Below are 24,805 nucleotides of genomic sequence, written 5' to 3' on the forward strand. Positions count from 1 at the left end.
TGAGGGAGAGGTTGTTGTCCTGGTACCACACGGCCAGGTCTCTGATCTCCTCCCTGTAGTCTGTCTCATCGTTGTCGGTGATCAGGCCTACCACCGTTGTGTCATCAGCAAACTTAATGATGGTGTTGGAGTCATGCCTGATCGTGCAGTCATGAGTGAACCGGGAGTACAGGAGGGGGCTGAGCACGCACCCCTGAGGGGCCCCCGTGTTGAGGATCAGCGTGGCGGATGTGTTGTTACATCCCCTCACCACCTGGGGGCGGCCCGTCAGGAAGTCCAGGATCCAGTTGCAGAGGGAGGTGTTTAGTCCCAGGGTCCTTAGCGTAGTGATAAGCTTTGAGGGCACTATGGTGTTGAACGCTGAACTGTAAATCAATGAATAGCATTCTGACATAGGTGTTCCTTTTGTCCAGGTGGGAAAGGGCAGGGTGGAGTGCAATAGAGATTGCATCATCTGTGGATCTGTCGGGGCGCTATGCAAATGAGGGTGGCTCTAGTGTTTCTGGGATGATGGTGTTGATGTGACCAGCCTTTCAAAGCACTTCATGGCGACGGACGTGAGTATTAGTTTGCAAGCCGACGAGCATCAGAGCCGGTGTGGTGTGTCTGTACTTACATGTAAGGCTGAGGGTTTATGGGTGAGGGGAGGAGGTAGACCCCTACAGCCACCGATAGCAGGACCACTAATATCCCTCTCTTCACTAGCCTGAAGACAAGAGACAACACAACAGATATCAGGACCACTAATATCCCTCTCTTCCCTAGCCTGAAGACAAGAGACAACACAACAGATATCAGGACCACTAATATCCCTCTCTTCACTAGCCTGAAGACAAGAGACAACACAACAGATATCAGGACCACTAATATCCCTCTCTTCCCTAGCCTGAAGACAAGAGACAACACAACAGATATCAGGACCACTAATATCCCTCTCTTCACTAGCCTGAAGACAAGAGACAACACAACAGATATCAGGACCACTAATATCCCTCTCTTCACTAGCCTGAAGACAAGAGACAACACAACAGATATCAGGACCAGGTCCTCTCTTCACTAGCCTGAAGACAAGAGACAACACAACAGGATATCAGGGTTTGAGGGGATCCCCTCTTCCCTAGCCTGAAGACAAGAGACAACACAACAGATATCAGGACCACTAATATCCCTCTCTTCACTAGCCTGAAGACAAGAGACAACACAACAGATATCAGGACCACTAATATCCCTCTCTTCCCTAGCCTGAAGACAAGAGACAACACAACAGATATCAGGACCACTAATATCCCTCTCTTCCCTAGCCTGAAGACAAGAGACAACACAACAGATATCAGGACCACTAATATCCCTCTCTTCCCTAGCCTGAAGACAAGAGACAACAGATATCAGGACCACTAATATCCCTCTCTTCCCTGAATCTGTCTGGCTACAGGGCAATGGTACAGTATGTTATCCCTTATCTGACTGGCTACAGGACAATGGTACAGTATGTTATCCCTTATCTGTCTGGCTACAGGGCAATGGTACAGTATGTTATCCCTTATCTGTCTGACTACAGGGCAATGGTACAGTATGTTATCCCTTATCTGTCTGGCTACAGGACAATGGTACAGTATGTTATCCCTTATCTGTCTGGCTACAGGGCAATGGTACAGTATGTTATCCCTTATCTGTCTGGCTACAGGACAATGGTACAGTATGTTATCCCTTATCTGTCTGACTACAGGGCAATGGTACAGTATGTTATCCCTTATCTGTCTGGCTACAGGACAATGGTGCAGTATGTTATCCCTTATCTGTCTGGCTACAGGACAATGGTACAGTATGTTATCCCTTATCTGTCTGGCTACAGGGCAATGGTACAGTATGTTATCCCTTATCTGACTGGCTACAGGGCAACGGTACAGTATGTTATCCCTTATCTGTCTGGCTACAGGGTAATGGTACAGTATGTTATCCCTTATCTGACTGGCTACAGGACAATGGTACAGTATGTTATCCCTTATCTGACTGACTACAGGGCAATGGTACAGTATGTTATCCCTTATCTGACTGGCTACAGGGCAATGGTACAGTATGTTATCCCTTATCTGACTGACTACAGGGCAATGGTACAGTATGTTATCCCTTATCTGACTGGCTACAGGGCAATGGTACAGTATGTTATCCCTTATCCCTTATCTGTCTGGCTACAGGGCAATGGTACAGTATGTTATCCCTTATCTGACTGGCTACAGGACAATGGTACAGTATGTTATCCCTTATCTGACTGGCTACAGGACAATGGTACAGTATGTTATCCCTTATCTGTCTGGCTACAGGGCAATGGTACAGTATGTTATCCCTTATCTGACTGGCTACAGGGCAATGGTACAGTATGTTATCCCTTATCTGTCTGGCTACAGGACAATGGTACAGTATGTTATCCCTTATCTGTCTGGCTACAGGGTAATGGTACAGTATGTTATCCCTTATCTGACTGGCTACAGGGCAATGGTACAGTATGTTATCCCTTATCTGTCTGGCTACAGGGCAATGGTACAGTATGTTATCCCTTATCTGTCTGGCTACAGGGCAATGGTACAGTATGTTATCCCTTATCTGTCTGGCTACAGGGCAATGGTACAGTATGTTATCCCTTATCTGTCTGGCTACAGGGCAATGGTACAGTATGTTATCCCTTATCTGTCTGGCTACAGGGCAATGGTACAGTATGTTATCCCTTATCTGTCTGGCTACAGGGCAATGGTACAGTATGTTATCCCTTATCTGTCTGGCTACAGGGCAATGGTACAGTATGTTATCCCTTATCTGACTGGCTACAGGGCAATGGTACAGTATGTTATCCCTTATCTGTCTGGCTACAGGGCAATGGTACAGTATGTTATCCCTTATCTGTCTGGCTACAGGGCAATGGTACAGTATGTTATCCCTTATCTGTCTGGCTACAGGGACAATGGTACAGTATGTTATCCCTTATCCCTTATCTGTCTGGCTACAGGGCAATGGTACAGTATGTTATCCCTTATCTGACTGGCTACAGGGCAATGGTACAGTATGTTATCCCTTATCTGTCTGGCTACAGGGCAATGGTACAGTATGTTATCCCTTATCTGACTGGCTACAGGGCAATGGTACAGTATGTTATCCCTTATCTGTCTGGCTACAGGACAATGGTACAGTATGTTATCCCTTATCTGTCTGGCTACAGGGCAATGGTACAGTATGTTATCCCTTATCTGACTGGCTACAGGGCAATGGTACAGTATGTTATCCCTTATCTGTCTGGCTACAGGGCAATGGTACAGTATGTTATCCCTTATCTGTCTGGCTACAGGGCAATGGTACAGTATGTTATCCCTTATCTGACTGACTACAGGGCAATGGTACAGTATGTTATCCCTTATCTGACTGGCTACAGGGCAATGGTACAGTATGTTATCCCTTATCTGACTGGCTACAGGGCAATGGTACAGTATGTTATCCCTTATCTGACTGGCTACAGGGCAATGGTACAGTATGTTATCCCTTATCTGACTGGCTACAGGGCAATGGTACAGTATGTTATCCCTTATCTGTCTGGCTACAGGGCAATGGTACAGTATGTTATCCCTTATCTGTCTGGCTACAGGGCAATGGTACAGTATGTTATCCCTTATCTGTCTGGCTACAGGACAATGGTACAGTATGTTATCCCTTATCCCTTATCTGTCTGGCTACAGGGCAATGGTACAGTATGTTATCCCTTATCTGACTGGCTACAGGGCAATGGTACAGTATGTTATCCCTTATCTGTCTGGCTACAGGGCAATGGTACAGTATGTTATCCCTTATCTGACTGGCTACAGGGCAATGGTACAGTATGTTATCCCTTATCTGTCTGGCTACAGGACAATGGTACAGTATGTTATCCCTTATCTGTCTGGCTACAGGGCAATGGTACAGTATGTTATCCCTTATCTGACTGGCTACAGGGCAATGGTACAGTATGTTATCCCTTATCTGTCTGGCTACAGGACAATGGTACAGTATGTTATCCCTTATCTGTCTGGCTACAGGGCAATGGTACAGTATGTTATCCCTTATCTGACTGGCTACAGGACAATGGTACAGTATGTTATCCCTTATCTGTCTGGCTACAGGGCAATGGTACAGTATGTTATCCCTTATCTGTCTGGCTACAGGGCAATGGTACAGTATGTTATCCCTTATCTGTCTGGCTACAGGGCAATGGTACAGTATGTTTTCCCTTATCCCTTATCTGTCTGGCTACAGGGCAATGGTACAGTATGTTATCCCTTATCTGACTGGCTACAGGGCAATGGTACAGTATGTTATCCCTTATCTGTCTGGCTACAGGGCAATGGTACAGTATGTTATCCCTTATCTGTCTGGCTACAGGGCAATGGTACAGTATGTTATCCCTTATCTGTCTGGCTACAGGGCAATGGTACAGTATGTTATCCCTTATCTGACTGGCTACAGGGCAATGGTACAGTATGTTATCCCTTATCTGTCTGGCTACAGGGCAATGGTACAGTATGTTATCCCTTATCTGTCTGGCTACAGGGCAATGGTACAGTATGTTATCCCTTATCTGTCTGGCTACAGGGCAATGGTACAGTATGTTATCCCTTATCCCTTATCTGACTGGCTACAGGGCAATGGTACAGTATGTTATCCCTTATCTGTCTGGCTACAGGGCAATGGTACAGTATGTTATCCCTTATCTGTCTGGCTACAGGGCAATGGTACAGTATGTTATCCCTTATCTGTCTGGCTACAGGGCAATGGTACAGTATGTTATCCCTTATCTGTCTGGCTACAGGACAATGGTACAGTATGTTATCCCTTATCTGACTGGCTACAGGGCAATGGTACAGTATGTTATCCCTTATCTGTCTGGCTACAGGGCAATGGTACAGTATGTTATCCCTTATCTGTCTGGCTACAGGGCAATGGTACAGTATGTTATCCCTTATCTGTCTGGCTACAGGGCAATGGTACAGTATGTTATCCCTTATCTGTCTGGCTACAGGGCAATGGTACAGTATGTTATCCCTTATCTGTCTGGCTACAGGGCAATGGTACAGTATGTTATCCCTTATCTGTCTGGCTACAGGGCAATGGTACAGTATGTTTTCCCTTATCCCTTATCTGTCTGGCTACAGGGCAATGGTACAGTATGTTATCCCTTATCTGACTGGCTACAGGGCAATGGTACAGTATGTTATCCCTTATCTGTCTGGCTACAGGGCAATGGTACAGTATGTTATTATCCCTTATCTGTCTGGCTACAGGGCAATGGTACAGTATGTTATCCCTTATCTGTCTGGCTACAGGGCAATGGTACAGTATGTTATCCCTTATCCCTTATCTGACTGGCTACAGGGCAATGGTACAGTATGTTATCCCTTATCTGTCTGGCTACAGGGCAATGGTACAGTATGTTATCCCTTATCCCTTATCTGTCTGGCTACAGGGCAATGGTACAGTATGTTATCCCTTATCTGTCTGGCTACAGGGCAATGGTACAGTATGTTATCCCTTATCCCTTATCTGACTGGCTACAGGGCAATGGTACAGTATGTTATCCCTTATCTGTCTGGCTACAGGGCAATGGTACAGTATGTTATCCTTATCCCTTATCTGTCTGGCTACAGGGCAATGGTACAGTATGTTATCCCTTATCTGTCTGGCTACAGGGACATGGTACAGTATGTTATCCCTTATCTGACTGGCTACAGGGCAATGGTACAGTATGTTATCCCTTATCTGTCTGGCTACAGGGTAATGGTACAGTATGTTATCCCTTATCTGACTGGCTACAGGGCAATGGTACAGTATGTTATCCCTTATCTGTCTGGCTACAGGGTAATGGTACAGTATGTTATCCCTTATCTGTCTGGCTACAGGGCAATGGTACAGTATGTTATCCCTTATCTGTCTGGCTACAGGGCAATGGTACAGTATGTTATCCCTTATCTGACTGGCTACAGGGTAATGGTACAGTATGTTATCCCTTATCTGACTGGCTACAGGGCAATGGTACAGTATGTTATCCCTTATCTGTCTGGCTACAGGGCAATGGTACAGTATGTTATCCCTTATCTGTCTGGCTACAGGGCAATGGTACAGTATGTTATCCCTTATCTGTCTGGCTACAGGGCAATGGTACAGTATGTTATCCCTTATCTGTCTGGCTACAGGGCAATGGTACAGTATGTTATCCCTTATCTGTCTGGCTACAGGGTAATGGTACAGTATGTTATCCCTTATCTGTCTGGCTACAGGACAATGGTACAGTATGTTATCCCTTATCTGTCTGGCTACAGGACAATGGTACAGTATGTTATCCCTTATCCCTTATCTGTCTGGCTACAGGACAATGGTACAGTATGTTATCCCTTATCCCTTATCTGTCTGACTACAGGGCAATGGTACAGTATGTTATCCCTTATCTGACTGACTACAGGGCAATGGTACAGTATGTTATCCCTTATCTGTCTGGCTACAGGGCAATGGTACAGTATGTTATCCCTTATCTGTCTGGCTACAGGGCAATGGTACAGTATGTTATCCCTTATCCCTTATCTGACTGGCTACAGGGCAATGGTACAGTATGTTATCCCTTATCTGTCTGGCTACAGGGCAATGGTACAGTATGTTATCCCTTATCCCTTATCTGTCTGGCTACAGGGCAATGGTACAGTATGTTATCCCTTATCTGTCTGGCTACAGGGCAATGGTACAGTATGTTATCCCTTATCCCTTATCTGACTGGCTACAGGGCAATGGTACAGTATGTTATCCCTTATCTGACTGGCTTCAGGACAATGGTACAGTATGTTATCCCTTATCCCTTATCTGTCTGGCTACAGGGCAATGGTACAGTATGTTATCCCTTATCTGACTGGCTACAGGACAATGGTACAGTATGTTATCCCTTATCTGACTGGCTACAGGGCAATGGTACAGTATGTTATCCCTTATCTGTCTGGCTACAGGGCAATGGTACAGTATGTTATCCCTTATCTGACTGGCTACAGGGCAATGGTACAGTATGTTATCCCTTATCTGTCTGGCTACAGGGCAATGGTACAGTATGTTATCCCTTATCTGTCTGGCTACAGGGCAATGGTACAGTATGTTATCCCTTATCTGTCTGGCTACAGGGCAATGGTACAGTATGTTATCCCTTATCTGTCTGGCTACAGGGCAATGGTACAGTATGTTATCCCTTATCTGTCTGGCTACAGGACAATGGTACAGTATGTTATCCCTTATCTGTCTGGCTACAGGGTAATGGTACAGTATGTTATCCCTTATCTGTCTGGCTACAGGGCAATGGTACAGTATGTTATCCCTTATCTGTCTGGCTACAGGACAATGGTACAGTATGTTATCCCTTATCTGTCTGGCTACAGGGCAATGGTACAGTATGTTATCCCTTATCTGTCTGGCTACAGGGCAATGGTACAGTATGTTATCCCTTATCTGTCTGGCTACAGGGCAATGGTACAGTATGTTATCCCTTATCTGTCTGGCTACAGGGCAATGGTACAGTATGTTATCCCTTATCTGTCTGGCTACAGGGCAATGGTACAGTATGTTATCCCTTATCTGACTGGCTACAGGGCAATGGTACAGTATGTTATCCCTTATCTGCCTGGCTACAGGGCAATGGTACAGTATGTTATCCCTTATCTGACTGGCTACAGGGCAATGGTACAGTATGTTATCCCTTATCTGTCTGGCTACAGGGCAATGGTACAGTATGTTATCCCTTATCTGACTGGCTACAGGGCAATGGTACAGTATGTTATCCCTTATCTGACTGGCTACAGGGCAATGGTACAGTATGTTATCCCTTATCTGACTGGCTACAGGGCAATGGTACAGTATGTTATCCCTTATCTGTCTGGCTACAGGGCAATGGTACAGTATGTTATCCCTTATCTGTCTGGCTACAGGGCAATGGTACAGTATGTTATCCCTTATCTGTCTGGCTACAGGGCAATGGTACAGTATGTTATTATCCCTTATCTGTCTGGCTACAGGGCAATGGTACAGTATGTTATCCCTTATCCCTTATCTGACTGGCTACAGGGCAATGGTACAGTATGTTATCCCTTATCTGTCTGGCTACAGGGCAATGGTACAGTATGTTATCCCTTATCTGTCTGGCTACAGGGCAATGGTACAGTATGTTATCCCTTATCTGTCTGGCTACAGGGCAATGGTACAGTATGTTATCCCTTATCTTATCTGGCTACAGGGCAATGGTACAGTATGTTATCCCTTATCTGTCTGGCTACAGGGCAATGGTACAGTATGTTATCCCTTATCCCTTATCTGTCTGGCTACAGGGCAATGGTACAGTATGTTATCCCTTATCTGTCTGGCTACAGGGCAATGGTACAGTATGTTATCCCTTATCTGACTGGCTACAGGGCAATGGTACAGTATGTTATCCCTTATCTGTCTGGCTACAGGGCAATGGTACAGTATGTTATGTTATCCCTTATCTGTCTGGCTACAGGGCAATGGTACAGTATGTTATCCCTTATTGGTCTGGCTACAGGGACAATGGTACAGTATGTTATCCCTTATCTGACTGGCTACAGGGCAATGGTACAGTATGTTATCCCTTATCTGTCTGGCTACAGGGTAATGGTACAGTATGTTATCCCTTATCTGACTGGCTACAGGGCAATGGTACAGTATGTTATCCCTTATCTGTCTGGCAGGGCAATGGTACAGTATGTTATCCCTTATCTGTCTGGCTACAGGGCAATGGTACAGTATGTTATCCCTTATCTGTCTGGCTACAGGGCAATGGTACAGTATGTTATCCCTTATCTGTCTGGCTACAGGGCAATGGTACAGTATGTTATCCCTTATCTGTCTGGCTACAGGGACAATGGTACAGTATGTTATCCCTTATCTGTCTGGCTACAGGGCAATGGTACAGTATATCTGTCTGGCTACAGGGCAATGGTACAGTATGTTATCCCTTATCTGTCTGGCTACAGGGCAATGGTACAGTATGTTATCCCTTATCTGTCTGGCTACAGGGCAATGGTACAGTATGTTATCCCTTATCTGTCTGGCTACAGGACAATGGTACAGTATGTTATCCCTTATCTGTCTGGCTACAGGGCAATGGTACAGTATGTTATCCCTTATCTGTCTGGCTACAGGGCAATGGTACAGTATGTTATCCCTTATCTGTCTGGCTACAGGGCAATGGTACAGTATGTTATCCCTTATCTGTCTGGCTACAGGGCAATGGTACAGTATGTTATCCCTTATCTGACTGGCTACAGGGCAATGGTACAGTATGTTATCCCTTATCCCTGGCTACAGGGCAATGGTACAGTATGTTATCCCTTATCTGACTGGCTACAGGGCAATGGTACAGTATGTTATCCCTTATCTGTCTGGCTACAGGGCAATGGTACAGTATGTTATCCCTTATCTGACTGGCTACAGGGCAATGGTACAGTATGTTATCCCTTATCTGTCTGGCTACAGGGCAATGGTACAGTATGTTATCCCTTATCTGACTGGCTACAGGGCAATGGTACAGTATGTTATCCCTTATCTGTCTGGCTACAGGGTAATGGTACAGTATGTTATCCCTTATCTGTCTGGCTACAGGGCAATGGTACAGTATGTTATCCCTTATCTGTCTGGCTACAGGGCAATGGTACAGTATGTTATCCCTTATCTGACTGGCTACAGGGCAATGGTACAGTATGTTATCCCTTATCTGTCTGGCTACAGGGCAATGGTACAGTATGTTATCCCTTATCTGACTGGCTACAGGGCAATGGTACAGTATGTTATCCCTTATCTGTCTGGCTACAGGACAATGGTACAGTATGTTATCCCTTATCTGACTGGCTACAGGACAATGGTACAGTATGTTATCCCTTATCTGACTGGCTACAGGGCAATGGTACAGTATGTTATCCCTTATCTGTCTGGCTACAGGGTAATGGTACAGTATGTTATCCCTTATCTGTCTGGCTACAGGGCAATGGTACAGTATGTTATCCCTTATCTGTCTGGCTACAGGGCAATGGTACAGTATGTTATCCCTTATCTGTCTGGCTACAGGGCAATGGTACAGTATGTTATCCCTTATCTGTCTGGCTACAGGGTAATGGTACAGTATGTTATCCCTTATCTGACTGGCTACAGGGCAATGGTACAGTATGTTATCCCTTATCTGTCTGGCTACAGGGCAATGGTACAGTATGTTATCCCTTATCCCTTATCTGTCTGGCTACAGGGTAATGGTACAGTATGTTATCCTTATCCCTTATCTGTCTGGCTACAGGGCAATGGTACAGTATGTTATCCCTTATCTGTCTGGCTACAGGGCAATGGTACAGTATGTTATCCCTTATCTGACTGGCTACAGGGCAATGGTACAGTATGTTATCCCTTATCTGTCTGGCTACAGGGCAATGGTACAGTATGTTATCCCTTATCTGACTGGCTACAGGGTAATGGTACAGTATGTTATCCCTTATCTGTCTGGCTACAGGGCAATGGTACAGTATGTTATCCCTTATCTGTCTGGCTACAGGGTAATGGTACAGTATGTTATCCCTTATCTGACTGGCTACAGGGCAATGGTACAGTATGTTATCCCTTATCTGTCTGGCTACAGGGCAATGGTACAGTATGTTATCCCTTATCTGACTGGCTACACGGCAATGGTACAGTATGTTATCCCTTATCTGTCTGGCTACAGGGTAATGGTACAGTATGTTATCCCTTATCTGACTGGCTACAGGGCAATGGTACAGTATGTTATCCCTTATCTGTCTGGCTTCAGGGTAATGGTACAGTATGTTATCCCTTATCTGTCTGGCTACAGGACAATGGTACAGTATGTTATCCCTTATCTGTCTGGCTTCAGGGTAATGGTACAGTATGTTATCCCTTATCTGTCTGGCTACAGGACAATGGTACAGTATGTTATCCCTTATCTGTCTGGCTACAGGGTAATGGTACAGTATGTTATCCCTTATCTGTCTGGCTACAGGGCAATGGTACAGTATGTTATCCCTTATCTGTCTGGCTACAGGGTAATGGTACAGTATGTTATCCCTTATCTGTCTGGCTACAGGGCAATGGTACAGTATGTTATCCCTTATCTGTCTGGCTACAGGGTAATGGTACAGTATGTTATCCTTATCTGTCTGGCTACAGGGCAATGGTACAGTATCTGGCTACAGGGCAATGGTACAGTATGTTATCCCTTATCCCTTATCTGTCTGGCTACAGGGCAATGGTACAGTATGTTATCCCTTATCCCTTATCTGACTGGCTACAGGGCAATGGTACAGTATGTTATCCCTTATCTGTCTGGCTACAGGGCAATGGTACAGTATGTTATCCCTTATCCCTTATCTGTCTGGCTACAGGGCAATGGTACAGTATGTTATCCCTTATCTGTCTGGCTACAGGGCAATGGTACAGTATGTTATCCCTTATCTGTCTGGCTACAGGGCAATGGTACAGTATGTTATCCCTTATCTGTCTGGCTACAGGGCAATGGTACAGTATGTTATCCCTTATCCCTTATCTGTCTGGCTACAGGGCAATGGTACAGTATGTTATCCCTTATCTGGTCTGGCTACAGGGCAATGGTACAGTATGTTATCCCTTATCCCTTATCTGTCTGGCTACAGGGCAATGGTACAGTATGTTATCCCTTATCTGTCTGGCTACAGGGCAATGGTACAGTATGTTATCCCTTATCCCTTATCTGACTGGCTACAGGGCAATGGTACAGTATGTTATCCCTTATGACTGGTCTGGCTACAGGGCAATGGTACAGTATGTTATCCTTATCCCTTATCTGTCTGGCTACAGGGCAATGGTACAGTATGTTATCCCTTATTGGTCTGGCTACAGGGACATGGTACAGTATGTTATCCCTTATCTGACTGGCTACAGGGCAATGGTACAGTATGTTATCCCTTATCTGTCTGGCTACAGGGTAATGGTACAGTATGTTATCCCTTATCTGACTGGCTACAGGGCAATGGTACAGTATGTTATCCCTTATCTGTCTGGCTACAGGGTAATGGTACAGTATGTTATCCCTTATCTGTCTGGCTACAGGGCAATGGTACAGTATGTTATCCCTTATCTGTCTGGCTACAGGGCAATGGTACAGTATGTTATCCCTTATCTGACTGGCTACACGGCAATGGTACAGTATGTTATCCCTTATCTGTCTGGCTACAGGGCAATGGTACAGTATGTTATCCCTTATCTGACTGGCTACAGGGCAATGGTACAGTATGTTATCCCTTATCTGTCTGGCTACAGGGCAATGGTACAGTATGTTATCCCTTATCTGTCTGGCTACAGGGCAATGGTACAGTATGTTATCCCTTATCTGTCTGGCTACAGGGTAATGGTACAGTATGTTATCCCTTATCTGTCTGGCTACAGGGCAATGGTACAGTATGTTATCCCTTATCTGTCTGGCTACAGGGCAATGGTACAGTATGTTATCCCTTATCTGACTGGCTACAGGGCAATGGTACAGTATGTTATCCCTTATCTGTCTGGCTTCAGGACAATGGTACAGTATGTTATCCCTTATCCCTTATCTGACTGGCTACAGGGCAATGGTACAGTATGTTATCCCTTATCTGTCTGGCTTCAGGACAATGGTACAGTATGTTATCCCTTATCTGACTGGCTACAGGGTAATGGTACAGTATGTTATCCCTTATCTGGTCTGGCTACAGGGCAATGGTACAGTATGTTATTATCCCTTATCTGTCTGGCTACAGGGCAATGGTACAGTATGTTATCCCTTATCTGTCTGGCTACAGGGCAATGGTACAGTATGTTATCCCTTATCCCTTATCTGACTGGCTACAGGGCAATGGTACAGTATGTTATCCCTTATTGGTCTGGCTACAGGGCAATGGTACAGTATGTTATCCCAGTATCTGTCTGGCTACAGGGCAATGGTACAGTATGTTATCCCTTATTGGTCTGGCTACAGGGCATGGTACAGTATGTTATCCCAAATCTGACTGGCTACAGGGCAATGGTACAGTATGTTATCCCTTATCTGTCTGGCTACAGGGTAATGGTACAGTATGTTATCCCTTATCTGACTGGCTACAGGGCAATGGTACAGTATGTTATCCCTTATCTGTCTGGCTACAGGGTAATCCACAGTATGTTATCCTTATCTGTCTGGCTACAGGGCAATGGTACAGTATGTTATCCCTTATCTGTCTGGCTACAGGGCAATGGTACAGTATGTTATCCCATCTGACTGGCTACACGGCAATGGTACAGTATGTTATCCCAAATCTGTCTGGCTACAGGGCAATGGTACAGTATGTTATCCCTTATCTGACTGGCTACAGGGCAATGGTACAGTATGTTATCCCTTATCTGTCTGGCTACAGGGTAATGGTACAGTATGTTATCCCTTATCTGACTGGCTACAGGGCAATGGTACAGTATGTTATCCCTTATCTGTCTGGCTACAGGGTAATGGTACAGTATGTTATCCCTTATCTGTCTGGCTACAGGGCAATGGTACAGTATGTTATCCCTTATCTGTCTGGCTACAGGGCAATGGTACAGTATGTTATCCCTTATCTGACTGGCTACAGGGCAATGGTACAGTATGTTATCCCTTATCTGACTGGCTACAGGGCAATGGTACAGTATGTTATCCCTTAGTCATTCATCCAGCAGTATCTGTCTGGCTACAGGGTAATGGTACAGTATGTTATCCCTTATCTGTCTGGCTACAGGACAATGGTACAGTATGTTATCCCTTATCTGTCTGGCTACAGGGTAATGGTACAGTATGTTATCCCTTATCTGACTGGCTACACGGCAATGGTACAGTATGTTATCCCTTATCTGTCTGGCTACAGGGTAATGGTACAGTATGTTATCCCTTATCTGACTGGCTACAGGGCAATGGTACAGTATGTTATCCCTTATCTGTCTGGCTACAGGGTAATGGTACAGTATGTTATCCCTTATCTGACTGGCTACACGGCAATGGTACAGTATGTTATCCCTTATCTGTCTGGCTACAGGGTAATGGTACAGTATGTTATCCCTTATCTGACTGGCTACAGGGCAATGGTACAGTATGTTATCCCTTATCTGTCTGGCTACAGGGTAATGGTACAGTATGTTATCTATCCCTTATCTGTCTGGCTACAGGGCAATGGTACAGTATGTTATCCCTTATCCCTTATCTGACTGGCTACAGGGCAATGGTACAGTATGTTATCCCTTATCTGTCTGGCTACAGGGCAATGGTACAGTATGTTATTTATCCCTTATCTGTCTGGCTACAGGGCAATGGTACAGTATGTTATCCCTTATCCCTTATCTGTCTGGCTACAGGGTAATGGTACAGTATGTTATCCCTTATCTGACTGGCTACAGGGCAATGGTACAGTATGTTATCCCTTATCTGTCTGGCTACAGGGTAATGGTACAGTATGTTATCCCTTATCTGACTGGCTACAGGGTAATGGTACAGTATGTTATCCCTTATCTGTCTGGCTACAGGGCAATGGTACAGTATGTTATCCCTTATCTGTCTGGCTACAGGGTAATGGTACAGTATGTTATCCCTTATCTGACTGGCTACAGGGCAATGGTACAGTATGTTATCCCTTATCTGTCTGGCTACAGGGCAATGGTACAGTATGTTATCCCTTATCTGACTGGCTACACGGCAATGGTACAGTATGTTATCCCTTATCTGTCTGGCTACAAACATGGTACAGTATGTTATCCCTTATCTGACTGGCTACAGGGCAATGGTACAGTATGTTATCCTTATCTGTCTGGCTTCAGGGTAATGGTACAGTATGTTATCCCTTATCTGTCTGGCTACAGGACAATGGTACAGTATGTTATCCCTTATCTGTCTGGCTTCAGGGTAATGGTACAGTATGTTATCCCTTATCTGTCTGGCTACAGGACAATGGTACAGTATGTTATCCCTTATCTGTCTGGCTACAGGGTAATGGTACAGTATGTTATCCCTTATCTGTCTGGCTACAGGGCAATGGTACAGTATGTTATCCCTTATCTGTCTGGCTACAGGGTAATGGTACAGTATGTTATCCCTTATCTGACTGGCTACACGGCAATGGTACAGTATGTTATCCCTTATCTGTCTGGCTACAGGGTAATGGTACAGTATGTTATCCCTTATCTGTCTGGCTACAGGGCAATGGTACAGTATGTTATCCCTTATCTGACTGGCTACAGGGCAATGGTACAGTATGTTATCCCTTATCTGACTGGCTACAGGGCAATGGTACAGTATGTTATCCCTTATCTGTCTGGCTACAGGGTAATGGTACAGTATGTTATCCCTTATCTGTCTGGCTACAGGGCAATGGTACAGTATGTTATCCCTTATTGGTCTGGCTACAGGGTAATGGTACAGTATGTTATCCCTTATCCCTTATCTGTCTGGCTACAGGGTAATGGTACAGTATGTTATCCCTTATCCCTTATCTGACTGGCTACAGGGCAATGGTACAGTATGTTATCCCTTATCTGTCTGGCTACAGGGCAATGGTACAGTATGTTATCCCTTATCTGTCTGGCTACAGGGCAATGGTACAGTATGTTATCCCTTATCTGTCTGGCAAAACATGACTGGGTAATGGTCACAGTATGTTATCCCTTATCCCTTATCTGTCTGGCTACAGGGCAATGGTACAGTATGTTATCCCTTATCCCTTATCTGTCTGGCTACAGGGCAATCCACAGTATGTTATCCCTTATCTGTCTGGTCATTCATACAGTATGTTATCCCTTATTGGTCTGGCTACAGGGTAATGGTACAGTATGTTATCCCTTATCCCTTATCTGTCTGGCTACAGGGTAATGGTATCCAGTATGTTATCTGTCTATCCCAAATCTGACTGGCTATCCAGGGTAATGGTACAGTATGTTATCATTATCCCTTATCTGTCTGGCTACAGGGTAATGGTACAGTATGTTATTTATCCCTTATTGGTCTGTCTACAAAATGGTGACAGTATGTTATTCATCCCTTATCTGTCTGGCTACAGGGCAATGGTACAGTATGTTTTCCCTTATCCCTTATCTGTCTGGCTACAGGGCAATGGTACAGTATGTTATCCCTTATCTGTCTGGCTACAGGGCAATGGTACAGTATGTTTTCCCTTATCCCTTATCTGTCTGGCTATGGAATGACAGATGACTGATAGTAAACTATTCCACACCATGTTTAATCTCATCTGAGCTGCAGTTATTGGGTAACATTCAAAGATTCAATACTTTCATAACAGGTATTTTCCCCACCTGAGTTGCACTTCCAATAGGACACATTCAAAGATTCATGTCAATATCGTTATCATAATCAATTACAACTTGGACAAAAACCATCAACAACTCAACAACTCTTCTACCAAAACATGACTGTAGTCATTCATCCAGCAGTAGCCTATCTACCAAAACATGACTGTGTTCATTCATCCAGCAGTAGCCTATCTACCAAAACATGACTGTGGTCATTCATCCAGCAGTAGCCTGTCTACCAAAACATGACTGTGTTCATTCATCCAGCAGTAGTCTATCTACCAAAACATGACTGTGATCATTCATCCAGCAGTAGTCTATCTACCAAAACATGACTGTGTTCATTCATCCAGCAGTAGTCTATCTACCAAAACATGACTGTAGTCATCCAGCAGTAGTCTATCTACCAAAACATGACTGTGTTCATTCATCCAGCAGTAGTCTATCTACCAAAACATGACTGTGATCATTCATCCAGCAGTAGCCTATCTACCAAAACATGACTGTGGTCATTCATCCAGCAGTAGTCTGTCTACCAAAACATGACTGTAGTCATTCATCCAGCAGTAGTCTATCTACCAAAACATGACTGTAGTCATTCATCCAGCAGTAGCCTATCTACCAAAACATGACTGTGTTCATTCATCCAGCAGTAGTCTATCTACCAAAACATGACTGTGATCATTCATCCAGCAGTAGCCTGTCTACCAAAACATGACTGTGGTCATTCATCCAGCAGTAGCCTATCTACCAAAACATGACTGTGATCATTCATCCAGCAGTAGTCTATCTACCAAAACATGACTGTGATCATTCATCCAGCAGTAGTCTGTCTACCAAAACATGACTGTAGTCATTCATCCAGCAGTAGCCTATCTACCAAAACATGACTGTGGTCATTCATCCAGCAGTAGCCTATCTACCAAAACATGACTGTTGTCATTCATCCAGCAGTAGCCTATCTACCAAAACATGACTGTTGTCATTCATCCAGCAGTAGTCTATCTACCAAAACATGACTGTGGTCATTCATCCAGCAGTAGCCTGTCTACCAAAACATGACTGTGTTCATTCATCCAGCAGTAGTCTATCTACCAAAACATGACTGTGATCATTCATCCAGCAGTAGTCTGTCTACCAAAACATGACTGTGTTAATTCATCCAGCAGTAGTCTATCTACCAAAAAGACAGTTACTCTACGAACTTGTTTTTGAGGGACAAGTAGACTCATGCTTAAAATCGTTCACGTAACTACATTATTGTTTTATCACAAAGCAAAACAACTCCGGTAAAAACTTACATAGTGAATCCCTCTGCAGCTCGCGCCCGTCCGGTTAGATCACAGTCCGGTTGAATCCTGTCTCCGGTGAGACTCGCCGCCATGAAGAAAAGTTGTTGTCTGTTCTGGTGAGCGCCGCGGGAGAGAGATAGTGTGTCAGCTGAGAGAGACTGAGAGTGAGTGAGAGTGAGTGTGTGTGTGTGCTGAGAGAGACTGAGAGTGAGTGAGTTAAAAAGAGTTCATCCAGGGGACTGGAAGGGGAGGTGTGAGACGGACTGGGGGAGGTTTATTTACGATGTCTTCTACTTCCTCAACTATCATGATATTGTATAGCCACTAGGGGGAGCCACCTGACAGGCCCTGGGACTGAACAGTCTGTTTCCAAGTCAACTTTTATTTGTCACATGCTTTGTAAACAACAGGTTGATGTTATACCCCCACACCAGCACGACCAGGACACACAGGTTGATGTTATACCCCCACACCAGCACGACCAGGACACACAGGTTGATGTTATACCCCCACACCAGCACGACCAGGACACACAGGTTGATGTTATACCCCCACACCAGCACGACCAGGACACACAGGTTGATGTTATACCCCCACACCAGCACGACCAGGACACACAGGTTGATGTTATACCCCCACACCAGCACGACCAGGACACACAGGTTGATGTTATACCCCCACACCAGCACGACCAGGACACACAGGTTGATGTTATACCCCCACACCAGCACGACCAGGACACACAGGTTGATGTTATACCCCACACCAGCACGACCAGGACACACAGGTTGATGTTATACACCAGCACGACCAGGACACACAGGTTGATGTTATACCCCCACACCAGCACGACCAGGACACACAGGTTGATGTTATACCCCCACACCAGCACGACCAGGACACACAGGTTGATGTTATACCCCCACACCAGCACGACCAGGACACACAGGTTGATGTTATACCCCCACACCAGCACGACCAGGACACAGGTTGATGTTATACACCCCCACACCAGCACAGGTTGATGTTATACCCCCACACCAGGACACACAGGTTGATGTTATACCCCCACACCAGCACGACCAGGACACACAGGTTGATGTTATACACCAGCACGACCAGGACACACAGGTTGATGTTATACCCCCACACCAGCACGACCAGGACACACAGGTTGATGTTATACCCCCACACCAGCACGACCAGGACACACAGGTTGATGTTATACCCCCACACCAGCACGACCAGGACACACAGGTTGATGTTATACCCCCACACCAGCACGACCAGGACACACAGGTTGATGTTATACCCCCACACCAGCACGACCAGGACACACAGGTTGATGTTATACCCCCACACCAGCACGACCAGGACACACAGGTTGATGTTATACCCCCACACCAGCACGACCAGGACACACAGGTTGATGTTATACACCAGCACGACCAGGACACACAGGTTGATGTTATACACCCCACACCAGCACAGACCAGGACACACAGGTTGATGTTATACCCCCACACCAGCACGACCAGGACACACAGGTTGATGTTATACCCCACACCAGCACGACCAGGACACACAGGTTGATGTTATACCCCCACACCAGCACGACCAGGACACACAGGTTGATGTTATACCCCCACACCAGTTATACCCCACACCAGCACGACCAGGACACGTTATACCCCACACCAGGACACACAGGTTGATGTTATACCCCCACACCAGCACGACCAGGACACACAGGTTGATGTTATACCCCCACACCAGCACGACCAGGACACACAGGTTGATGTTATACCCCCACACCAGCACGACCAGGACACACAGGTTGATGTTATACCCCCACACCAGCACGACCAGGACACACAGGTTGATGTTATACCCCCCCCACACCAGCACGACCAGGACACACAGGTTGATGTTATACCCCCACACCAGCACGACCAGGACACACAGGTTGATGTTATACCCCCACACCAGCACGACCAGGACACACAGGTTGATGTTATACCCCCACACCAGCACGACCAGGACACACAGGTTGATGTTATACCCCCACCCCACACCAGCACGACCAGGACACACAGGTTGATGTTATACCCCCACACCAGCACGACCAGGACACACAGGTTGATGTTATACCCCCACACCAGCACGACCAGGACACACAGGTTGATGTTATACCCCCACACCAGCACGACCAGGACACACAGGTTGATGTTATACCCCCACACCAGCACGACCAGGACACACAGGTTGATGTTATACCCCCACACCAGCACGACCAGGACACACAGGTTGATGTTATACCCCCACACCAGCACGACCAGGACACACAGGTTGATGTTATACCCCCACACCAGCACGACCAGGACACACAGGTTGATGTTATACAGCACGACCAGGACACACAGGTTGATGTTGTACCCCCACACCAGCACGACCAGGACACACAGGTTGATGTTATACACCAGCACGACCAGGACACACAGGTTGATGTTATACCCCCACACCAGCACGACCAGGACACACAGGTTGATGTTATACCCCCCCCACACCAGCACCAGACCAGGACACACAGGTTGATGTTATACCCCCACACCAGCACGACCAGGACACACAGGTTGATGTTATACCCCCACACCAGCACGACCAGGACACACAGGTTGATGTTATACCCCCACACCAGCACGACCAGGACACACAGGTTGATGTTATACCCCCACACCAGCACGACCAGGACACACAGGTTGATGTTATACCCCCACACCAGCACGACCAGGACACACAGGTTGATGTTATACCCCCACACCAGCACGACCAGGACACACAGGTTGATGTTATACACCAGCACGACCAGGACACACAGGTTGATGTTATACCCCCACACCAGCACGACCAGGACACACAGGTTGATGTTATACCCCCACACCAGCACGACCAGGACACACAGGTTGATGTTATACCCCCACCACCAGCACAGGTTGATGTTATACCCCCACACCAGGACACACAGGTTGATATTATACCCCCACACCAGCACGACCAGGACACACAGGTTGATGTTATACCAGCACGACCAGGACACACAGGTTGATGTTATACCCCCACACCAGCACGACCAGGACACACAGGTTGATGTTATACCCCCACACCAGCACGACCAGGACACACAGGTTGATGTTATACCCCCACACCAGCACGACCAGGACACACAGGTTGATGTTATACCCCCACACCAGCACGACCAGGACACACAGGTTGATGTTATACCAGCACGACCAGGACACACAGGTTGATGTTATACCCCCACACCAGCACGACCAGGACACACAGGTTGATGTTATACCCCCCCACACCAGCACAGGTTGATGTTATACCCCCACACCAGGACACACAGGTTGATGTTATACCCCCCCCACACCAGCACGACCAGGACACACAGGTTGATGTTATACCCCCACACCAGCACGACCAGGACACACAGGTTGATGTTATACCCCCCCCACACCAGCACAGGTTGATGACCAGGACACACAGGTTGATGTTATACCCCCACACCAGCACGACCAGGACACACAGGTTGATGTTATACCCCCACACCAGCACGACCAGGACACACAGGTTGATGTTATACCCCCACACCAGCACGACCAGGACACACAGGTTGATGTTATACCCCCACACCAGCACGACCAGGACACACAGGTTGATGTTATACCCCACACCAGCACGACCAGGACACACAGGTTGATGTTATACCCCACACCAGCACGACCAGGACACACAGGTTGATGTTATACCCCCACACCAGCACGACCAGGACACACAGGTTGATGTTATACACCAGCACGACCAGGACACACAGGTTGATGTTATACCCCACACCAGCACGACCAGGACACACAGGTTGATGTTATACCCCCACACCAGCACGACCAGGACACACAGGTTGATGTTATACCCCCACACCAGCACGACCAGGACACACAGGTTGATGTTATACCCCCACACCAGCACGACCAGGACACACAGGTTGATGTTATACCCCCACACCAGCACGACCAGGACACACAGGTTGATGTTATACCCCCACACCAGCACGACCAGGACACACAGGTTGATGTTATACACCAGCACGACCAGGACACACAGGTTGATGTTATACCCCACACCAGACCAGGACACACAGGTTGATGTTATACCCCCACACCAGCACGACCAGGACACACAGGTTGATGTTATACCCCACACCAGCACGACCAGGACACACAGGTTGATGTTATACCCCACACCAGCACGACCAGGACACACAGGTTGATGTTATACCCCCACACCAGCACGACCAGGACACACAGGTTGATGTTATACCCCCCACACCAGCACGACCAGGACACACAGGTTGATGTTATACCCCCACACCAGCAGGTTGACCAGGACACACAGGTTGATGTTATACCCCCCACACCAGCACGACCAGGACACACAGGTTGATGTTATACCCCCACACCAGCACGACCAGGACACACAGGTTGATGTTATAGCCCCCACACCAGCACCAGACCAGGACACACAGGTTGATGTTATACCCCCACACCAGCACGACCAGGACACACAGGTTGATGTTATACCCCCACACCAGCACGACCAGGACACACAGGTTGATGTTATACCCCCACACCAGCACGACCAGGACACACAGGTTGATGTTATACAGCACGACCAGGACACACAGGTTGATGTTGTACCCCCACACCAGCACGACCAGGACACACAGGTTGATGTTATACCCCCACACCAGCACGACCAGGACACACAGGTTGATGTTATACCAGCCGACCACACACAGGTTGAGTTATACCCCACACCACACGACCAGGACACACAGGTTGATGTTATACCCCCACACCAGCACGACCAGGACACACAGGTTGATGTTATACCCCCACACCAGCACGACCAGGACACACAGGTTGATGTTATACCCCACACCAGCACGACCAGGACACACAGGTTGATGTTATACCCCCACACCAGCACGACCAGGACACACAGGTTGATGTTATACCCCCACACCAGCACGACCAGGACACACAGGTTGATGTTATAGGACACACCCCCACACCAGCACGACCAGGACACACAGGTTGATGTTATACCCCCACACCAGCACGACCAGGACACACAGGTTGATGTTATACCCCCACACCAGCACGACCAGGACACACAGGTTGATGTTATACCCCCACACCAGCACGACCAGGACACACAGGTTGATGTTATACCCCCACACCAGCACGACCAGGACACACAGGTTGACACCAGGTTGATGTTATACCCCCCCCACACCAGCACGACCAGGACACACAGGTTGATGTTATACCCCCACACCAGCACGACCAGGACACACAGGTTGATGTTATACCCCCACACCAGCACGACCAGGACACACAGGTTGATGTTATACCCCCACACCAGCACGACCAGGACACACAGGTTGATGTTATACCCCCACACCAGCACGACCAGGACACACAGGTTGATGTTATACACCAGCACGACCAGGACACACAGGTTGATGTTATACACCAGCACGACCAGGACACACAGGTTGATGTTATACCAGCACACCAGCACGACCAGGACACACAGGTTGATGTTATACCCCCACACCAGCACGACCAGGACACACAGGTTGATGTTATACCCCCACACCAGCACGACCAGGACACACAGGTTGATGTTATACCCCCACACCAGCACGACCAGGACACACAGGTTGATGTTATACCCCCACACCAGCACGACCAGGACACACAGGTTGATGTTATACCCCCACCCCACACCAGCACAGGTTGATGACCAGGACACACAGGTTGATGTTATACCCCCACACCAGCACGACCAGGACACACAGGTTGATGTTATACCCCCACACCAGCACGACCAGGACACACAGGTTGATGTTATAACCCCAACACCAGCACGACCAGGACACACAGGTTGATGTTATACCCCCACACCAGCACGACCAGGACACACAGGTTGATGTTATACCCCCACACCAGCACGACCAGGACACACAGGTTGATGTTATACCCCCACACCAGCACGACCAGGACACAGGTTGATGTTATACCCCCACACCAGCACGACCAGGACACACAGGTTGATGTTATACCCCCACACCAGCACGACCAGGACACACAGGTTGATGTTATACCCCCACACCAGCACGACCAGGACACACAGGTTGATGTTATACCCCCACACCAGCACGACCAGGACACACAGGTTGATGTTATACCCCCACACCAGCATGACCAGGACACAGGTTGATGTTATACCCCCACACCAGCATGACCAGGACACACAGGTTGATGTTATACCCCCACACCAACACGACCAGGACACACAGGTTGATGTTATACCCCACACCAGCACGACCAGGACACACAGGTTGATATTATACCCCCCCACACCAGCACGACCAGGACACACAGGTTGATGTTATACCCCCACACCAGCACGATCAGGACACACAGGTTGATGTTATACCCCCACACCAGCACGACCAGGACACAGGTTGATGTTATACCCCCACACCAGCACGACCAGGACACACAGGTTGATATTATACCCCCACACCAGCACCACCAGGACACACAGGTTGATGTTATACCCCCACACCAGCACGACCAGGACACACAGGTTGATGTTATACCCCCCCCACACCAGCACGACCAGGACACAGGTTGATGTTATACCCCCACACCAGCACGACCAGGACACACAGGTTGATGTTATACCCCCACACCAGCACGACCAGGACACACAGGTTGATGTTATACAGCACGACCAGGACACACAGGTTGATGTTGTACCCCCACACCAGCACGACCAGGACACACAGGTTGATGTTATACACCAGCACGACCAGGACACACAGGTTGATGTTATACCCCCACACCAGCACGACCAGGACACACAGGTTGATGTTATACCCCCACACCAGCACGACCAGGACACACAGGTTGAAATATCAGAACAAACTCTGAACCAATTATATTCATTTGGGGACAGGTCAAAAAGCAATAATCATTTATGGTACTTTAGCAAGCTAGCTTTCTGTT

This window comes from Oncorhynchus keta, unplaced genomic scaffold, assembly GCF_023373465.1.
Source record: "Oncorhynchus keta strain PuntledgeMale-10-30-2019 unplaced genomic scaffold, Oket_V2 Un_contig_6200_pilon_pilon, whole genome shotgun sequence".
Lineage (NCBI taxonomy): Eukaryota > Metazoa > Chordata > Actinopteri > Salmoniformes > Salmonidae > Oncorhynchus > Oncorhynchus keta.